This window comes from Anopheles nili, chromosome 3 (genome assembly GCF_943737925.1).
Source record: "Anopheles nili chromosome 3, idAnoNiliSN_F5_01, whole genome shotgun sequence".
NCBI classification, from domain to species: domain Eukaryota; kingdom Metazoa; phylum Arthropoda; class Insecta; order Diptera; family Culicidae; genus Anopheles; species Anopheles nili.
Window position 1 is genome coordinate 47,858,601 of NC_071292.1, and position 21,970 is coordinate 47,880,570.

General features: G+C 46.1%; 1 long non-coding RNA gene across 1 annotated transcript in view; it reads left to right on the top strand.

Annotated features, from left to right (window-relative positions):
- Window positions 1–582: 582 nt before the first annotated feature.
- Window positions 583–21,970, top strand: part of LOC128723152 (uncharacterized) — a 32,963-nt gene continuing 11,575 nt past the window's right edge. Inside the window, exon 1 of the long non-coding RNA XR_008410811.1 lies at window positions 583–1,740. This is a non-coding gene — a long non-coding RNA (uncharacterized LOC128723152). The remainder of the gene's footprint in view (window positions 1,741–21,970) is intronic.

Below are 21,970 nucleotides of genomic sequence, written 5' to 3' on the forward strand. Positions count from 1 at the left end.
ACTCTCTCGCGTATTTTCATCTCTTTCATAAATCATGACTTCTCGCGTGCGTTCTCTCTCTCTCCCTCTCCCGTGCGGGATCGACGCGCGATGACATTTGCCAGGTCGTTTTTATGGTTTGCGTAAGTGAGTGGGCCGCGATCGACGCGCGAGAAACGAGAGACGCCAGCGATCGAGCGAAAGGGACCAACCCCGACAGACCGATCGTTGCGTGTGCACGTGCACGCGAGTGTGTGTAAGTATGTGTGTATGTGTGTTGGGGGTTTATTTCATCCGCTTCATTGGCCGCGATCGGTCACCGTCGCTTCCCTTTCTCTCGCTCCTGGCGATCTCGGGCACATGCTAAACGGCGCGCGATCGAGCATGCAGGTGTGTGTGTGGGTGAGCACAAGCTCGGACGAGCCACCAACACACACACACTGGCCACTGACAGGGCCCGTGTGGTGCGTTGGCAGACAGGTGGGGTGGGTTGCCGGGTTGTTGGTGCCGCTGTCGCTGAAGCTCTCTCTCGCTGAAGCTCGGTTGCTGGCTCGCAGGGTCGTGTCGTATGTTTCAGATCGTTACTGCTCTGCTGCCCGTTGCTGCGCAGTTGCTAAGAAACGCAGGGAAACGCTTCGTACGTACACGCTCGGTGGTTTGTGCGGTGATTTCGTTCGTTTGCTGACTCCTGAAGACACCTGCTCAGGGTGGACGGTGCCCCGTACCCCGGTTTCCTCGTGTCCCCACCGCCAGGACCAGGCACAGGACGTCTCCAGGGTTCTCGCTTGCTCGAGGGGTGGTTGGAAAGCAAACCCAAAAGGACCTCCGAAGCGGTGCGCGATCGGTGCCGTGCGATCGAGTGATCTAGCCGTAGCTTGACCCAGCAAAAGCAAATAAAAAAAAAGAATCGCCCTCGAGCGCGGCGTGTCGTCCTCGAAAAATCACGCTCCAGCGCCAAACTGTGCGTGTGTGTACACGACCGTGCGTGCGTGTGCGGTGCCGAATGGTGATGGTAGTGGTGGTCGGTGGTCGGTGGCCGTGGTTGTGCCCTGGTGTGTCGCGTTTCCTGGGCTGGTGAATTTAAATATTCCAAGTGTTCCACCGTACCGGGACGCGCGTGGGCGCGTAGTGAATATTCTTAACGTTCGCGTGGATCCGCTCGTCCCCGAAAAAGGCTGCGCAAGGTGCGCGTCCACTTGGGAGTTGTGTCACTTATCGCTCCAGGATCCAAGGTTGCTGTCAGTTCGTTTTCGTGCACAAGCGGTGCTACCGTTTGGTGCTACCTGTCCGTCACGTCGCGCGGATCGCGAGCTGGTGCGTGCGAATCCCGAGGATCGCGAGTGGAAGGTGGAAAAGATCATAGCAAGGCAGCAGGCAACAGATAAATATGCATAGTGAAGTATAATTGCAATCGCAAAGCCGAGAGCGAGCACCGATTGCGAACGAAGAGTGAGCGGGGCAGTGCGGGAAGTGCTGGGAGTGAAGTGCAATCGGAGGTGTACACGGAAATAGAGTGCAATAGAGTGAGGGCTGCAAGTGAAACGCGCGCAAACCGGCGCCAAGCAATATCCCGAGCGTGCCTTCAGGCGACTGTGCGGCGCAAGGAGCTACCCATCGAAACGGTACAACTTCGTGCAGAGGCGGGAAAAGATAAATTAAATCAGCAACGCCAGGCGCGTCCGGCTGTAGGGAGAGAGAAAAAAAACCGAAAAACCACCCCACACTGGCCGTGTGCCGGAGAGAAGAAAAAAAAAACAAAAGGTAAGACGTCCAGCGTTTCCGAAAGGAAGTTTTCCCTCCCGGCCAAACAACGGGCAGCGGGAGAAAGAAGGAGAAAGCAAAAAGGAAGAAAGAGTAGCAATTTTTTTTCTCGCGCCGGTAACCTTAACCCTCGACTAGAATATTCCATTTCCATCCTTCTTTGTCAATCCAATCCGCGCTGCCGGGTGTGCCGGGCGCAAGAACGTTGCCTTCTCTGCGCATGCCATTATGTATCGGTATCGCTTGCGCAAAGCGCCTAGCTTGGGAGGCTGCAAACGAACTGTCTCCGTACGAAAGACTTGCGCGCCGCACCGCGGGTATAAGCGACGAACCCGGTGCGCTTGGAGAAAGAGACAGCTAAGCGAGCAGCATAAAACAAAAAATGCAGGAAAAATATGTATTCGCCTCAGGCTTTTGCGCTGCCGTGTGTGCGATCTGTGTTTCTTTTCTCCTTTCGGGAGGAACGAAAGGAAAAATGCCCACCTCTCTCCCCGCGTCGTCCTCCTCCCGTAGGAGGGGAGACACATATCGTTCGTACCGGAGTGGCGTGAAGCTCGCTTTTGGTTTTCTGCTTCTTGAACGTTCGTTTGCAACGTTCGCGGCTTGCTGCTGGTGCTTTTCTTTCGGTTATCTCCTGCACCAGCACGGCACCGAGGCTCAAAAATAATCCCGCGCTTTGTCGCCACCGGTGGTGTGCTATGCTCCCGGGGGAAGTCGCTCGAAAAGTTGCTTCCTCTGTGGTGCAGAAATATTGCGCCTGTCAACGGCTGATCGCTGGTATGGGTGAGAATGGGGAGAGCACAAACGAAGGATGGTTTAAACAAAAAACTCCGATCCGTGGAAAGCCGCTATTAGTAAAGGAAAACGTCTTAGGATGAGGCGCCATAGTTCACGAGGACTTCAGTTGCTGCAACAATTTGCGCAACAGTTTGAAGGATGACTGGCGTAGTTGTGAGCGAACTGCACGCGTGTGTGTTTGTACGAGGTGGTTTGCGTTTGTATGATGCCTCGCTGCTGGTGACTTCATGCTTTTCAAATGGGTTTTGTATTTATTTGCCGTCCAAAATCGTCCACCCGCGGTTGGGTTGCCGATGGAGACGCCGATACCCTCGATCGCGCTAACTCTCCGCAGCAAACATTGCTCTTTCCATGGCGATGATGTGGAAAGAGTCGATCGTACGGAAGGGAATACCAAGGAAACGAGCTGCAGGAGTAGCGATATAAAACCCCCCAGAAACGACAGAGAGGTAAAGGAATAAATTGTGAAATGTTGCGGCGATGTAGGAGCTAACGCTTGCCGAAGAGAGTGAGAGAAATCATGGTTGTTGGGATAAAAATAACCATATGTGTAAGTCCTCACTCATACTGCGCCAGCCTCGTACGCTGTATGCTGTAGGGAAATCGCCATGGAGCCAAAACGAGAGATCGAAAGAAGCAACCGAAGAGAAGGAAAAAATACAACATAAAAAACACGCAGACAAAATGCGCAACCGAGCTGAGATTCTGTTGCCTTCTGGCAGCATCGCGCCTTGACTGCAGAGTCACTAACATGATCGTTTTCGTGGTGCTGGTGTTACTGGCTTTGATTCCTGCCACCAGCAGGCGCAGAGGAAGAAGGGAAAAGGTCGGAAAAGGAGGAGGAAAGGCTTTGCACAAACACACCGCGAGCTTTTGGCCCTCGATCATGCATGATCGTTGGAGTCGCGCGCGATCGGTGGCTTTCGGGATGTGTCTGCAGACATGGTGTTTATGTTACTCTCCTGCCAGACACGCACACTTTGGAAGCAAACCACACACATACTGTCTAATGTTACGCACCGGAGGTGTTGTGTGTAGAAACAACACCGCAGGGAAGCGAGCGATCAGAAAAAAAGCGAGTGGGGAGGAGATGAGTTAAAAAAAATAATGATATTAATAAAAACAACCCCTATAAAATGCCATGACATTTCCACCATAAACATTTCGGGGGGGTTTGCATCCGAACGCGGGAGTGTGGTAAAGCGAGATGGGTTGTGTGCGCAGAACAGATGAAGATAGGGCCGTTTGGTGCCTGTTTGAAGTGGAGGGCGTCGAGTAAGAAACAAAAAAAAAAGAATGCGTCGTAAAAAAGCGTTCAAAACCTTTTTAAAGAATCTGAAATCTCCGTCGAACCTGCATCCCGGAGAGCATCCTACACTGGCAAACGCCGAAATCGAGCCACCAGAAATAACGAACGAAGAAATAGAGGGAACAATTCGAGTAAAAAAATACACCCAACATGACAAGCGCGATGGAGCGTGCGCGTGAGGGGAAAAGTCAGAAAGTTACCAGCCCTCTACGCGGTATCCTGTGCAAGCCTTTCCTCTTCACTTGCAGGCTTTCTTTCTTCACAGCTTTCGTGTGGGCTTGCCTTGGTTCGAGCTCGCATATATTGCCCATTCCTTGCGGCTCGTCCTGCGGGGCCACAATCAGATATGCACCAGGATGTGGACGATGGGCTTCGTTCGTTTGGTTCGCCAGTGAAAAGGGCATCCGTCTGCCAAGAGGGCTATGTAGGAGGGTGTCCTTCAGCGGGCTCCGTCACGGAAAGTCGCTGGCACGCCAAAAGGGTTGCATGCCCTTTCGCCGTGTGTTCCGTCGCGTTTTTGGTATCCCGTTTTCGAGTGCTTGTTTTTTTTTCATGTCCACTCTTTGCTTTTCCCCATTTTTGGGTGGAATATTGTAAGAGCATACGCCAGAAAATAACAGATTCCCAACAGTTCGTGGTTTCGTTACATCGATTTTCGAATGGAGCACATTAAAATATGCTGCATGACGCATTTGTGGCCACCACGAACGTACAGGACGGTACGAGTGCCTCGTATTACATTTATCATGCTTCTGTAACGAAGCCTGAGCTCGTTCCGGACAGCTCACGGGCCTCAGGTCCTGAGGGGGTGGGCAAAAAAAAATATATAAACTGTTTAGAAAGGGAATCGTTGCGCTAACGATGGCGAAAGGAAGAAAGAGCACGCGCACGGTGGGTCGGTGTGTTTACGTGCGCACACGGCATTAACCGGCGAATGATGGCGGCATCGATCGAGCCTCGATCGGCGCTTCCTGAAGAACGCCCGCAGCCATGTAGGGAGGTTTATTATTATTGCTATTATTGGCGGCTTAATTGCAGCCAGGGAACGCACCACGGCTACAGCCGAGGACAATTGCTCTCCGTGCACCGGAAGACGCGAGATTGCGTCGCGAAGGCTGCAACTGACGTTGCACAGGGTGGAGAGCGAAAAGAGAAAGACTCTGATCGAAAGAGCGGGATGGCAAACACTTTGTTGATTGTTCACAGATCGCTTCACAAAGTAAGCGTTGAGGATCAGGTTGAAGGAACTGGCCCATCGCGTCACGAACCAGTCCTGGACGCTTCGATCGGGAGACAGGCTTTACGATGGTATGTGTAAGTGCGTGTGCGTGTGTAGCCACGAGTCAGCGCCTGCTCATTTACTTTGTGCATTTTTTCTTTCCAATACATCTCCACACGGCTGCCGCGCTCCGTTCGATCTGTCATCCGTCAAACGTGTGTGACGTGCTGGGGCAGGCGAAGGAGAAAAAGACCCGGTTTTGCTGAAAGCCGGTCTAACGTGCACGTGACTTTGATGGACAGGTACGCCGAAACGCCACCTCACCTGCCGTGGCACCAGAATCCGGAAGAACCGGGTGAAAACGAACGGTTTCCACGGCATCGGCGCGGGAGAAGGTTGTGATTTTTTTTTGTTGGGATCGTGATCAGATGGTCGGACGGCTTGGAGTTTTGGTTGACTCGGTTTGGGGAGCGTTTTGCGGTCGGGCGGCATCACGGTGAGCTCATGTCCGCAAACATATCGCGCGCCGATGAAACGCACATATTTTTCACACGACGTTCATAATTCCACAGCACTTTGCGAAGTGTACGGAGCAAGCGAGAGCGGAAGTGAGGCCTGGGCTTTGCCGTGTCGGTCGGTGCAGTTTTTGATGATGAGTTTTGGGAGATTTTTATTCCACCACCGTTTGCCGACAGTGTGGATCCGTTCGCTAGCTGCTTGATAAATTAGCGAGATTAGGATCGTCGCTTTATATGGCGTTGAAGTCTCTCGTACCGTGCGTGCGGTTGATGTTTATAATGTCAAACTTTTCGCCGCTAGCGTGCTTATAAACAAATTACGATGCAGTTTGAGTTGTATTTCATGCAAAATACTGTTTTATCATCTCTTTGTACATATTCAGTCATACAATTTGCTATCATTCGTGTAAAATTCAACGGCGAAATCCACCCTATGCCGCGGAAATGAGCCTGCGTATGGAATGGGGCAGCTCGGTCAGTTACACTCGCATGCACCGCATGAAACAATTAATGCAGCCCGAGCAAGGCCGGGATCGATATCGCTATCGAAGCATGCGATCTTCAAATCATGACAGCAGGGGCAAAGATAAATCATGCCTCCTGGCAGCCCGGAGGATCGGATGCCAGATCGATCGCGGCCAATGGATGGCCCGGGGTTGAAGGACACCCCATCGAACGCGATGTAGGCGAACCGTGGAGGGCAAATTAATGGCATTTCGCTACGAGCGACAATCCAATGTCCTGCGTTGAGGGATGTATTTAAATGCGAGTCGTAAGGCGATGCTGGAGCAAAAAAAAAAACACACACAACAAATGCATACACGTTCGATTCTCGTGCTCCGGAATGGCGTTCAGGCATGTGGCATCCGAACGGATTTGAAAAGGGCCACCATGGGGAGGGTTTTTCATTTGCGGCTCACGGGGAACTCGACCCCACGAGTGATGATGCGATTTTGAAGCCCCTTCCCGGCGGGGCTTTGCCATCGGAACGTGGCACGCGAAATGCAACCACCATCTGGCACGACCTCTCGAGGGCCAGTTCATCGCTGCGGGGTGATGATGCAAATGGACTCAGCCATCGTTCACGCTGCCAGCCGTTTGAAGGTTGGGCACGTGAAGCCTTTTTGTGCTTTGAAATTGGGCTTGAGTACGGTTCCAATGAGCGAGATGTAAGGGCCACTGTTTTGCGTCGTGTGCGCTTTGATGCGATGATTTATTAGAAGTACTTATGTATCACTGGAGGTTAGAAACAATTTATAGTTAGTTTTTCGTTATCTTATATTATTTTTATTTTATGTTTAGTTGTTAGACAAGGTTTTTATTCAACCATACATTTCACCATACATTGCGTTTATTTAAAATACTTCAGTGTGTTTTTTTTTAAATTATCGATCTAATTGTGCTGCTCGATCGCGTCTTCGAAAAAAAGAAACAGTACAGTTATGGTAACCTGAGCTGCACAATTGCTCGCCCACACATGCGAATTCCTTCCACCTATCGCTGGCTCGACCCACCAGGATTAGGCTGCAGGTTTCAGTTTCAATGCTCTACAACCAGCCTCTTCCGCATCGAGCAAGCGACGGTTCGAAGGCGCACGCTTTCGCGATCGCGATACAAGCCGCTCCATCAAGCCGCGGTTTGTTTATGACTCCTAATCGCTTCTCCCGCATCTCGTGTTCGCCGTGTCCATTATCGTTGCTCGAACCGAACAATTTCTCATTACCGAAGATTTATGGTAACTGTTTCGCTTGCCAGCCCGCTGCAGGGTAATCCCTCCGGCAGTATGGGTTTTGCTGGTGATGTTTCGCTCGCTTCTTGCTTCGCTTGCCGGGAGGGATGAATTTCGCGTCCCCTGTCCACGGTTCGGGACTGATGTGATGCGATTTGAGCCCAGCATGCTCCAGTTAGAGTGATTCCGCTTCTCTTGCTTCGCTTTTCAGCAACGTTCCGGAGCGATTCCGGAAGAGAGGCGAAAGGGTCCATGATGGTCTGGGTGGGGTCAAGCACTCATGGGGGAGGTGGTCCAGGTTTGTGATACGCACGCAACGCGATACCTAACTGTATCTGTGCAAGGCGCGTCTAACGGAATTCATCCTTCGGGAAAGGTGTTCCTTTTTTAACGATGGTGCTCGTGGCTGGGAGAAGGATGGAAAGGTTTGAAATCAGGGCACCCCAAAGGGCTCCTTTCGTTCGCTTCCACAACGTTTAGAATTAGATTCAGGCGATTGCAGGCGTTTTTTTTTCATTGTCCATTGGGAGCCACCGAAGGAAGGGAAATTTATTTCAACATGTCATTTCATTAGAACGCGTGTTACAGTTACAACTATGGCTGTTGATTGCAGAGGTTTTGCAGCAGGCATCGCTAACGAGCAGAAGGGAGGGATCCTGTAGATCAGTGTCGTGTAATAAACTTCAATTTGCTCTATTTTAGACGTTTTTCTTCGTATTATATAAAGTAGAAAAGATTCTAATTTTTTTTTTTTAAAACTCGTTTTAAAAATAGTATACTGAATATCTATCTAACTCGTTGGTTTACTTATATTACAATTTAGTATATAAATAAATCAACTCTTGATGACAGATAGAGAAAATGAAGAATTACTGAAGCACTCAATGATTCAACATAAATGATTGACTACCTCTTTGCTTATGCAACTGGTTTTTAAATTTATTATGCTATCAAACATTTCCAGAAACTGTCGAAGGCTTATAAAATCTTTTTCGTTCGATTTTGTTGATATAATTTACATTTATTTTTTGCATTTATGTGGCCTACATAATTTCCATTAATCTTATATTTTAAACAAGCAAGCAGAGCATGCAACATAAAGTACGAATAAAAACATCTTTGTTTCGCTGTTTTGCTGACACCATTTTGTTCATTCGCGAAGGAAAACGACATACCAGCTCGTTGCCAAACACGTGTCAGATCGTCCTGCTGCACCTAGGCCCGGTTAGCTCTGACAACAAGAAGGGTTCGAATGGTGGCACCGGGTGGAATGTGTTTTCATTACATAAATTTCATTTCCCTACCCCATCCCGCCAGGCAGCCACCCCTACGATTGGCGGTTTGCTTTCTTAACGCCTTCGCAAATCGCGCGAAGAAAATTTTCGTGCAACCTCTCCCCAGGAGGTTCTCGGCTTTTCGACCTCTCAGGGAGCCAGGATCCGGGCACCTTTCGCGTGTGGAACAGTTTCTCGGTTGGAGTTGTACCCTCTCTCTCTCTCTCTCTTTTTTTTTTTTTTATTTTCAACCCCGACCACGAAATTACCTATTCACTGCCGGTGTCGAAGCGATGGTGGCATAACGAACGAATTATTCGCGATGCCGGTGTGCTGGGCCAATGCAGAGGTATGTGTATGTGGCCTCGTTTAGGGCGACCATTCCATGCACCTCGTGCATCTCGCAGAGACACATCCGACCCGGCTCGATCGCTCGAGAAAGGAATGCGTGCATGCACGCCAAGGGATGGCTGGTGATTGCGCGGCTCGTTGTAGATAAATGTGTACGCGCAATAATCCGACGGCGACGAACGGGATACCCGCTAACGGGTTATCGATGGAAACGGTCGCTCCCTTTCGAGCCCGGCCGTTTCGCGGGACATTGCTGGCACAGCCTCCGGGCCGTTGTTCTGTCCTGCGTGTCGCGCAAACGAACCGAACATGGATCGGAGCGTGGTGGTCAGCATGGGTCGCCGTTGGTTGGTCGCTTTTCTGCACTTCCGTTTCTTTGCCGACTCGTTTCGAACGGCCATTTCCAAGCTCTGACCGGGGGCATCGGTCCACGGGCGCTTAGCTGGAAGTCCACCGTCGCTTGCATCTTTCACGACGGGATGGAAGAAAAAGCCCTGCGGCTTTCCACTGCCCACACTGCGTGTGGAACGCAGCCCAAATTGGATCGAACGCATGAGTCAGCGAGCCGCGGGTCCGTGATGCGTTTCGAATGGCGATGGAGAGCTGAGTGGAAAAGCAAAAAGCGAAAAAAAAAGAAACGACACAGCACACGGCATCACAGAGTGAAGTGCGATTTCTCGAACGACGAGACCATTCCCAATGGAGTCGCGCGTTCGATCCTTGCGCGTTTATAGACATGCTTTGCGGGCGAGGGAAGGACAAAGAAAAATGAAAAATCGCGTTTAGAAAGCAGCCGCCGGAACGGGTGGAGATCGATCCGGAAGGGTTGTTTGGTGGGACGAAAATGCATTCACTGGTGCCGGTGACGTGATGAAGCGGTAACGATGGGGAACGTTGCCGATAAGGAACGTGAATGACGCATTTGGCGACCAAGCGCACGATGACTAGACTGGGATGGTCGTCTAGTTGGGTGCTGGTTTTTTTTATCGCAGGTGAAAATAGCTATTTTTACCGGATTCATATTAAACAGAGCACGGATGCCTTACGTGTACGAGTTTCTTTTCTGTAGATACGATTTTTATTGGTCAGCACATACTTTTATGGTGGAAAATATTTTGTGCCGATTAATACGTGCACAAATTTAATTTAATGTTGATAACTGATGAATATAATCACATACTTTATAACAATTAATAAAGGACCTTGAAATAAAAGAGAATTATTCACCAACCTTAATTAATGAAAAGGGGTGTGTGTATACATAAAACAAGAATTGAACATATTGTTAACATTCTTTTTTAATTTCCCAGCCAAGTAAAATAGAATGTAAAACAATCGCCAATCATTATTTTTGCAATGCCCTTGCTTGTGGCTCAGATTCCTTCAGTATAGGCCGGGGCTTAGATAATCCATAAATACGCCCTGATTGCACAAAGCCGCAAGGCATTGGAGGATAAATTCGCCGAACACATTCTGCCGCCAAAGTTTTATTTTGCGCGCGATGATTAAGCTGTGCGCTTTATAATTTTCGCATCCCAAAGCCGAACCGAATGATTTCGCTCCTTTAATTACTCACGAGCGGCTGCGAATGCAGCGAGCTGCTTAAGAAGGAAGCAATATTTCGTATTTTTAGGCTCGTAAAATCGAACCCTCTCATCGGTCCGAGCTGGGGACGAACGGGAGCGCAGCATCAAACGCACAAAGCGTTCCATTGTGAGCGGGCAGGATGATGGAACACAAAAAAAAAGGAACAACAACATCACCACCATCACCTTCTGAAGCGTTCGTTCGGTTGGGATGAACTTGTTTATGATGGTAATTATCGATTGAAAGGCTCTATCTGCCTTAGGACTTAGGACTGTCTGAGGCTGAGCCGGCCGGGTCGCCTTTCCGGTCCGCCAAATCGTTCGCTCTGAAAGCACGCAACGAAATAGTCAGCGTTTTCTCTTTTCTTTCCGCTTCGTGCTGTGTGTTTGTTAACCTGTCTCGTGTTATTGCACCATTCGACGGTCGGGCACCGGGATGCATGGAGGGTTTATTTTTCTCTAATATTTTTTTTCCTGCCCTCCATGGGACTCCGTGAAGGAAAGGGAAATGGGTAATTCTCGTCTCGACTAGCCGCCTGCTGATTTTATTTTGAAAAATCCTCTCAATCCTCTAGGACCTTCACCACCGTCGGTGATGGTTGGCAGGTAATGGTCGGTTGAGGAGGAGATTCGAAAACGAAGGGAAAGATAATCAACTAAGTCAACGTTTCGAAGGGATTGGTTGCCGGAAGGCTGACTAAAGCAAAATTCGACACCAAAATAAGAATGAAAGTCGAACGTTTGCCAGCAGCGTGAAGAATGGTTTGGTAAGAAAAAAATATTAGGATTCATCCATCACGCGAAGTGAAGCAGTTCGGGTGGAATCAATTTTCGAGGCTCTTCAGGTGGCAAACGGGTTGTTGATGTCTTGTGGTTTGGAATGATTACTGAGGTTCTGTGTTTGTATGATATGTTTTTATGTTAGTGTTAGAATTTTTTGATAACACCTAAAGAAGCCTCTTATCAACGATATTGGCGTTGTTTGGCGAGGAGTGAATCTTCCAATTGGAATTTTATAACCAGTGTTGTTGTGATTTTTTTACGAAGATTGTTTCACGCAGATTGAAATAAATAATATTTTTAAAGCTTTCAAAGGATGCAATTTTTATACAAAAATTATAGAAAACTAGCAGCTATGTATATTATCTTCTATAAACTAAATGTTTAGTAACTTTTTGCTATGAGCGAGTGGGTTGTTTCAAATCAATTCAAAATGGTAAAATTTACAACCACTAAGACTAAATTTACATTCGTAGATGGTGCCGATAGGTGGCTTCCACGCGTTTGATTTAGAAGTTGATGGCAAATTTGAATGCAGCCGCAAACGTTCACAGCACGACGTGTAGCACTTCACATGTTTCAATGCAAAACTCCAAACTGCATGGCGTGCGCTCGAAGGCCGGCAGCTGAGATGAGACACAAAAATCTAGCATCACGGTGGCGAGATCGATCAAAAACAAAATGTCACCATTCATCACGGCGCTAATGCGCAGTAGCGTGATCTGAGACGCGTATTATGAGCATGATCCGGCACCGGCACTGACCGTCGGCAATCGGGGCTGACATTTTCGCCTCCCGCCAGCATAATAACGAAACAATCGCCCAATCGGCGGCTAGCCAACATGACCATCGGCCACCGTGATGACGGTTTTTTTTTCGGGGCAACTTAAATGGATCGTTGCACGGAGCGAAGGCTTTTTCCGCTCTAGGCTTGATCCGGACCGTTTCGTACCGCAGGTCGTTGATGTAATTTTGTTCATTAGTGTATGGCAGCGTTTCGCCTTGAACCGAACAGTATCAAGGTGGTGTCATGCTGCTGAAGCCCAGACCCCAGCCTGATATGGTGTTGGATCGTGCCGGACCTAGTGGCCATTCGACGCGGACACGGCGTGACACTAGAACGTGCGCCTAAACATTGGTAAAATGCGCACGCAGGCGCCTCGAGCAGAGCTCGTCGCGGGCAGCAAATAAGACCTTCCTGCGCGTGGGTTCTTGCGCTTGAGAAATCACCCCGTCTAGCGCGACACACACTCGGTAATTCTCCTCACGGGCGGTGTGTTTTATTACTTGCCTTACCAACCCCACCGTTGGACGCACATGCTATGACATGCGAATGTGCTCCGTGGAGGAAGGGGATTTTTTCATGGCAACTATGATGGATTTGGAGACGTTCTACGGCGCGCGTTTTGTATGCGGTGAAGTACAAGACGTTAGCAAACATTCCGAGCAAGCCCACTAGCTGTCATTAGTATAGCGGGCGTTACGGACTCGTTACTAGGTGTTATGTGCAGGCAACGATAAGTTTACAACTTTGTTGTTTGCTGTTTGGAATTAATAATCAATTTCATTTCTATTCGTAAAGTTCTTGGTGGGCATCACCGTATTCTTGGAATGAGCATCTCTTAAGGCGGTATAAATATTTGAAGTCTTAGTGTATCTTCATAGTGTTTGTACAAAAGCTCTAGTGGCTGTCAAACTTTATTCTCAAAGTTATCTTAAAATGCCATGTTACAGCAAAAATAGTGCTCATGATGTTACAATTAAATTAATATTTTTTACACACGTGAAAGTAAGAATATTTTCCATAAACGTAGTTGGGGTGGTATCCGTGCCTATAGTTAACTCCTTCGTTTGAGGTGTAAATAATCACTTTCTAGGTTGACAATTTTTTACATCAGATGTCGATGATCTGAATTCGATTATCTGATTCAGTTTCTTATGGTTAAATAATACGTGTTTTTAGTAATTTTAGAAGAGTAAGAATTAAGAAGAAAATGAGTTGAGAGTGATGTATGATTTGTCTAATACTGATACCAGATCGTATACGTCATTATACTAGCTATCTATTAGTATCAACTAAATACATTTAATGGGTTTCAATCATGTATTACAAACGTGTGTAAAATTATAGTTATGATTCAATCTTTGTGCTATTCCAAATTACTGGACTATTTTAGAACAATGTCCGGTGCGGTTTTGTTCGTTTTGTAGACGCTTATATTAAAAAGGCGATCCTCACGCTTCATGATGCACAACATCTCACAACGTTGGAGATCTCACAGCTCGATAGACACCGCAATAGTTGGCGCATTTAATTCTAGCAGCGATAAACATGAGCTATCGTTTAAGACCGCCTTAACTACCAGCAGAAAACGAAATCGAAACAACCCACCGTAACGAATCGCCTTTTTATGCCATCGCCAGTCAACGTGCGACCACTGCCGGGTTTTGTTTGATTCACTGTTTGACCGGCCCGCCACAAGCACACAAACACGACCTGGCCCAGTGAACTAATTTCCGGTCCCGTCCGAAAAGCCCGGTAGCCTTGCGGGACTGGTTTTTCAACGCGGGCGTCTTCAATGAAAGCAAAAGTGTACTCCAAAATAACTGGATCCCTTCTCCGAGCTGGCGCTTCGTCCGAGGAGAAGCAACGGGAGGCAAACAGGTCTTTGGAGGCGTTCGCGTGCATGTCGGTGTGTGCACTAACCTGTGAAACTGGATTGTCGAGTAGCGTACGGCTCGTTGGCGTGCTCGTGACCTGCTTGGGCTGCGACCCCGGAGGCAGAACTAGGAAGATGAACCTGTCCACGCTTTCGACCTGTCCGGGATGGATGTTTTTGGGTCCGGTTTTAATTTTCGGTGGTTCATGGCATCATCGCTTGGGGCGATTGGGTTACTGGATCCGGTCGGACCTGTTTCGTTTGTTGTGAGTACGTGAGTGCAGTTGCATCGCACCTTGCAGGTGATCCCATGCTCGCATATCCTAAAATGCGTGCATATGCGTTTGTCTGTTGGGATTTTAACGCGGTGCAATACAGGTTCGTTTGGTAATGGCACCCGGGCGAGAGGAATTTTCAAGCGACTTTTTTTTCCCTCACACCTCGAGGTGACTGCGATGCACTTAGTGACGACGAACCCCACGATCGAAGGCTACCGATCGTGTCGCTCCAGTAGCGTGCTGTCAAACATGACAAGCTGCTCCCGGTTCTACCCCGGGGTAGGTTCGGTGTGATTGGCGACTGGGTAATGTTCGTCTGCTCGTTGGAAGCACATTAAAGCCGCGGGTCTTGGATGCCGGAGCGTGATTGCGATGAAATATGGAGACACCGTTTCGGCGCTAAATAGCCGGCTCAAGGTGAAAATAAAGAGCAACGTGAGCCCCGAATGAAGGTGCGCATAGCGCGTTCGGTTTAACACATTCCTCTCCGTGTCTGGGGGTCGTTTGACCTTTAGGGGTAGTAAACAAAAAAAAAAACAAAGCTAAAACAACACCAAATCTCCCTCCGGCACCACCATTCTACAATCGTGCAGCCGAATGGCGATTTTTCAACCATTTGATCCGCGGCCGTGCTGCGACCTCCGTCGTGGTGACGTTGTTTGCAAACGACGGCGTAGCATATATTACGCTGTTGCGAGATTGCGTCAGGGATGCTTTTGGGGGCCCCAGGAAGGAAGCCGGCCAGTGAAATGGCCGGCTCGGAAGGCCACAGGTGGGCGGAAGATGAATAAAGCGGCGCGAGATCGGGTGGGGAGCTGGTGCGGGTTCGAAAAATTCCCCACAATAAAATAATCAAAATCCACCCGTTTGGGTCTCGCGGACTCCGTCGGCAAGATTACGCCGAAGACGGTTTTGGTGAGGAAAAATTTAAATTGCTAATCGAAGAGCCTGCGCCGCGGCGCTCGGTGATGGTGGATTTTAGGGGGTGCTTTTTTCGTTAGTTTGGGATTTTATTTGAGGTGATTTTAGTCTCGCTTTTGCTCCGTTCGTTCTGGACATCCCGCCGAGAGGCGCTCGAAGTGATGCTCAGAGTGTTGTGTGCGAGCGGGGATCGATTCGTAAAATTAAACCCGAGTCGGTCGTAAATTTTATCGGCCCCTGTATTGTGGAGTGTGTGTTTGTGGAAGAGAGAGAGAGAGAAAAAAAAAAGAGAGAAACGTAGCTCTTATCGAGGGATGCTGAGTAGATGGGCAAAAAAATGAAGATGCCAAAACGACTCAGTAGACGCGCTCAGTTCGAGGACATGTTGGCTATCTTTTAGCGGAGCGCACGGGTTTTAGTCCTATTTATAGTTAGAATGGTTGGTTTTGCTTATTAATACTATTGTATATTTAATTTGCGTTTTACGCATAAATCTTTCCAGCGTCATAAATATCGAACAATCAAGCAGCCCACGTGAGTCGACAACTAAAGCGTACGGTTAATCCGTTTAATTTAAATGCTTCTTTTATCTAGATCATCCTAGGAGGCTTCTAGCATGCGAATGTCTGAATGTTAGCATATATCTTCGAGCATTAAATGTCTTTCACCAATAGTTGATGATGATTAATATCGTTTCATATCGTAATGTACGAGGCATCCGGTTGACTATTTGCACGCTACTCCATACAATATTCATTACAATTGCTAGACAAACAGTGCTGCTTGTGATATGTGCGGGGTGGGGCAGATTGTTTGTAATTTCGAAATGGTGGGCTAGGTTCAACTACCTATGGGTAAATATTGTCCTTTCGCTTAGCAAGAAGGAGCCTTTTGGAGTCTGAGCTGTTTCGGTGGAGGGAATTTCGGACATCATGTATGGGATGACAAGTATATGTGTATGTTGAAATAGGTAATGATATTTTCCTATATTAACGTTTTTTTTTTGACAAATTTTCACTTCTGAAAAATGGGCTTATAATGTTTTCGAAGGTGATGGATATGACATTTTAACACGACTTTGAGTTAAATGAAACTATAATTATGATTGATTAACTAAAATCAACCAGCAAGATAATAGAGCTGATTTAAAAAAAATAACAAAAATAATTTTCAAATGATACAAAATGTAATGAAAAATACCTTCAGATTGCAAATGATACTGCATCAAAAATATCTGAATATTGGGGGTAATTTTTTTGTCGTGCTTAATGATTCGTAGATACACATTTTGCAGAATATTTGCATATCACATTTTGATCAAACCTCCGCATATAAATGTGTAGCAAGCGACAAATGATAGATATAAATTGTGGCATCAGAAAAATACATGACGTAATCAGCTGATCTTGCGTCGATCGCCTTCAGATACGAGCGTTTTGGGTTGGTACTGTTGATGGTTTAGCTTCTACGAATTTGAGATCTCCAAAATCAATAAAAAAAGTCATTGGTGTCAGTTGCGATTCGGTTGGAAGGGTTTTCGACGATTGGATCAGCTCATCGAGCAAACAAAACAGAGTAGAGGGTAAAGAAACGAAGGAAAACGACACGGAAGAGGCTTTCGTTTGATTAGATCAATTAGGAGACTGGGTAAATATTTAATGCACGTTAATTAGTTTTTTCTTGGCATCCGTTTACTTCATAATATTTTAAGGCGGAATAAGCTTATAGCCATGAGATTTATGTTGAAAATTCTATATATTATTTTGTGCACCTTTCAGAAAGTATGATGTTGAGAATGCATGGATCGTGACATTTGTTTACAAAATGATGCAAAGTGTATAAAATATCATAAAAACTTGATTTATTTGAATACGACTTTAAAAGTTACAATATAGTTTGAAGGCGTTGTATCAAGTTTGTGAATTTATTTAGTTGAAACATTAACGGATATAACATAACCCTCTTCCAGATGATTTAAAGCTTGGTGTCCAATCCAATGCACTTTAAAATGCTCGATGACGATCCTCGCGCTCATTTTATCTCATCTCTCTTTGTAATGGGCTAAAAGGAAAGAGAAAAAAACGCAATATGTGTCATTGGATCGTGGCTCGTTAGGAGTAGGTGGTGTAGTAAAATTTGAATAATTTTCAAATTAAACACAGATAAAAATGTGTGTAATTTCTTCTCCTTCTTTCGCTTTGGAAATAAGTGGTGAGACGCTTCTGTTGTCGAATGAAGCTTCGTTAGAGTGTTCGGTTGTCATCAAAACAAAGTGAATGTAGACAACCCCAATAAAAGAATTTATAAAACACTGACTCAACCATGGAAGATATATTATGGAAATGGAAGAAGGAAATTTTTTACTTATTTTTCGAAGAGCATGGACACTGTTGTAGACAGAAATAATGGGCCAACATTTGTGTTTTTTTTATTTTGTGATAAAATATTTTTAATAAGTAAAGCTAGATCGTTTTGTATACTGATTAAACTTTTAGTGTTTAGTCCTTGGGACTTCCACACTGATGCATATTATATTGTATCATGTAAACAATGTTTTAAATTTTTACAATTAGTAAAACAAGCTGAGATGATATAAAATAACAGCTATTTATAATTGATTGATGGCAATTGATGGCTCAATAAATAAATGTTTTACTATTATAGCACTATCATATACAAGCAAAAAACTTTGCAACCAAGCGTATAGAAAAGTAGTTCCTTAAACAAAATAATAAACCGTTTTTAGGATTGAAATTACAGTTGCATTATTTATAGAAAGTTCGTATTATTACCATCTCTGATGGTGCACAACTAAAGGTTGCTTTTGCAATTACGGATAGGAATTCTTACAGCTGCATCTCACCGTACACAACCTGCCCATCACGAACGTTAATGGTGCCGGCAAAGGAGCCAGCCGAATAAGTACCATTCAACGAAAATGTTGCATCATAATGACCCTGCAAAGGGAAGTGCCGAAGGATGCCGCGAAAGGAGGACGAAACGCGTAGAAAGCAAAAGAAGAAGCATGTGTGAAAGGGCGAGGGTGAAGCGGAGAGAACATCGAGAACCCTGTTGCATCCTCGCTGGTGCCGGCTTCTCGGCCGCTGGCACTTCTTTTGATTGCTCCTTTTTGATTTTGAAGTGGGCATGTAATTTTAATAAATTGTTTCCCGCTCCTGCCACAATTTCTCCCCACGATCGGTCTACCATAAAGGCAGGAAAATTTGAGGTGCGCGCACGCATTGCTCCATTGGATCCAACGATAACAACGCCATCGTCTGCAGGAGAGCACTTCGATTTCGTTATCCCATTAATCTTCCATCGGCGGCAGGCGTTTTCTTTTGGAGGGTGTAGTATTGTTGTTTTTTTTTTGCGTTTTTTTTCCGCGCGTACATTGCGTTGGCCATTATTGTGCGACTCGGATTCGGAAGATCGCCGTACTTGACAAGCGGTTTGGCGTTGGTTTTTATTTTGTGTGTTGCTGCGCGGTTGTAAGCGATGTAAGCCCTTAAAAAGCGACCGTGAATCGATCGTCGCTGGTGTGGCTTTCCTCGGCGTTGGCAGCATCCTTGTCGCTCGTTCGCGCTTTGTCTCGCCTGAAAGCTTCAATCGAAAAGCCCTCGGGAAAAAGTTCTCACACAATGGACGTACCAGAACTGCTGGACGAGCAGAAGGAGCACCGAAAACAACCAAAAAGGCAGTCGCCAGTTAAACACCAGAGGGAAAGTCGATGGCGTGTTTTGTTTTACTTTTTTGTTTCGTGCTTTCGAAGGCGGCCGCGATGCGAGAATGTGCGAGGCGACGAGTTGGGTGACGGCGATTTCACCGTTGTGGCATAATTGATTAAATCAATATTTTACTTAAGCACAAAACCTTACCTGAACGTGTGTTGCTTGGGTTAGCGTACGGGGAATTTCCTCCACATCTGAAGCCTAAGGCAAAGGCGTTACCCAAAAGGACCTTCGGGACGATCTCGATAAATATATTGATGAATCGACGATCGTTACGAGGAAAAAAAAATTGAGCATTTTCTTTTTTCATCAGAAAATGAGCAATAATTAATTATACTGGAAATGATAAGAAACGTTGAGAAACGTAACAAAACAATAACATTTCTCATTCACGAGGCCTGAATTAAACGTTATGGCGGAGGGAAATAACTCGATCCTTTGCTTCCAGTGTGAATGGCTGATTGCAGATGATCTGAAATGCTACAGCAAAGTAAGAAGAAGCAATCTTTGGATCGAAAACAAAGGACCGCTTGGTGACCTCATTTCGCGTTTCTCAGCCATAGGTTGGATGAAGGAGAGAGAAACAGAAACAGGATAAAACAGAAGAAAAACCAAACGAGTCCTCGGGCTGGACGCAGCAGCATCATTAAATTGGCGAGTACTTTGGTCAGCGTGGTTCAAGGGAAGCATTTCGCCAGGTTGCATGCATTTTACGCTAAATTTCTGCGAAAACAATGCATTTTCGCTGGTGAGTGTAATTTTAGTGAAGTGCCGCTCCACCGATTCTCGATGCCATCGTTGTCCCTAGATATCCTCGAACTGCAGCGCATGCATCCGGGCCGGTTGTCTTTGCTTTTTTTCTTCTACACCATGAAGTGTACACGATTACTTTCCCACTTTTTTTTCACGTATATCGCCTGCCGAAAGCAAAAGGATGTAAAATGTAAGTCGACGGCGTCCGAGAAACGAGATGAGATATAAAAGGAGAAAAGGGTTTTTTAACGTTTTTTTTTCGAGTTTGTCTCGACAGGAAAGGAAACTGGGAGGAGTGAAGATTACATCACTTGCAGCACCATTGTATTGTACATTGATGGCCACTTTTTGCCACTCTGTTGTTTTGGTTTTTGCTCCCTACATCGCGAGCTTTATAAAAGTGAAGTTTTCTTTAAAAAGTGATTTCTGTTTTACAGAACAAAGATTGTGTTAAGCATGGGCAGTTTATTTTATAGGCGTTTGGGTTTTGAATACAGAGCATGAGAATTTTTAATGTGAACTAGGCTTATGGGATTTAAAGGTAGCATATCATAATTACCATTAAGTAGTTTTAGGATTTATCTCATTGATTTCTTAGTGTACGATTCCTGCATTTTCCAACAGATGGCTCTAGTGGTAGTTGCCGTGTGACGTTGAAAACTGGATTACAAATTGGCTACTACTAATTATGCTGTATATGGTTATGTGTGATTCTGAGACATTTTATGAAAACTTGAAATTCTTTGGTTTTGACAAAATTCATAAGAAAATTTTTGAATTCGAGAATATTTCAAAATTAATTGTGCCTTTTGTTATTTGCCTGGCAAATAACAGGAAAAGCTAACAAGGCAATGTTTCTTTTCTTTTCTTTCGAGCTAACCGGACCCAATCAATATTACAACACATTGAAAAATAAATAACCGGGAAGCGAGAGTTTCACCAGCTCATCGCGATGAATCATCAGGCGTCCGTGAAATGTATTGAACGATTCATCAGGCACCCCATTGAAACGTGTTGCTTATTCAGCGTTCCATAATAACAGGGGATGAGCGGCCATTTTTTTTGCGCTCGAAAAATCCCAGCTTGATGCTACGGTTGCTATCCTCGCACGGCCAAGAGTAGAGATCAATTATCCTAATGATCGCTACCGCGCCACGCTTAAATCGCGTGATCGTCCGTACACCGAATGAATACAACCGTCGGCACCTTCGGGCCAATATCAGATGCTGGTGGATAGCACGTGAGTTAGTGTACACGTTTTTAATCCCTTGTAAGTACATTTTTTTTTTCGGTATGAGCAGTTAAGCAGCTTCGTTGGTATTGCAACGATGATTAACCTCTCGTTAACTTGATCCTATGAAATTCAATGCTAAATTATCATGTTGCCAAGAGGTTGTTGTAAAGATATGCGCAATAAGTTTGTGAAAAAGTGTATATCTTCAAGTTATAAATACTAACTGAGCAAGCAGCAAAAGGCAAGAAATACACAGAGTTTATAAACCTAGTTGGGGTTTTCGTATAATTGTTAGTTTACGAGGTTTACGAAAATAATACATGAATTTATTCACAAGTTTAGTAAAAGAGATATCTTTAAACAACAAATAAAGTATTGTTCTGTGTTGCTATAGGCTCTCGGATTTTATTTCACGTAACATATCAAGATTCTACCGATGAAGGAAACAACCAATAATTGGATGTGTTACGTTACTAATACAAAATCCCGGCGGCTGTTTCGTGAGCTCAATAGCCCCGCGTTAGTTGTCAGAATCTGAGCTTAAAGCAAACCGCGCGCGAAATGGCGCCAAACAATTGTTTGGTGTGGTTTTCCGCAACCTGTTTCTGTGCGTGACTCGTCTGTTGTATCGCACGTGGCCAATCGAACTGCGTTGGAACTGGGTCGTGGATCGGCTTCGGGGCGCGTCCGCCCGAGGAAGGAGAATGAAATTTGTTTTGAAATTATCATTTCAAGTTAGACAAGTTTCTGTTCACGCTTGCCTCTTCGTGCGCGCGTCGATGTTGTTGTTTCGCTTCCAATCGACCACGTGGTCGACGCTTTGCGTAGGGACGCGCGCACAACTCGTTCTGAGTACGCGCCAGCCCGGTTTGTGCGTATTGCGGGTGCTGTTGGGAAAAGTGTTAGTAAGCTTTGTGCATGTGATGTCAGCCGTCGTCGTCGTATGATCATGCTAGTGGTTTGTGACGTTTCGGACTAGAACACAAACGCGCGCGCGCCAGAAAAACGATCGACGTGCTCTAGCCGGTGGCGCCATCTAGCGGCATTCTGACAGGAGCTCTGCCAGGCGTGACAGCAGCTGATCGTGTT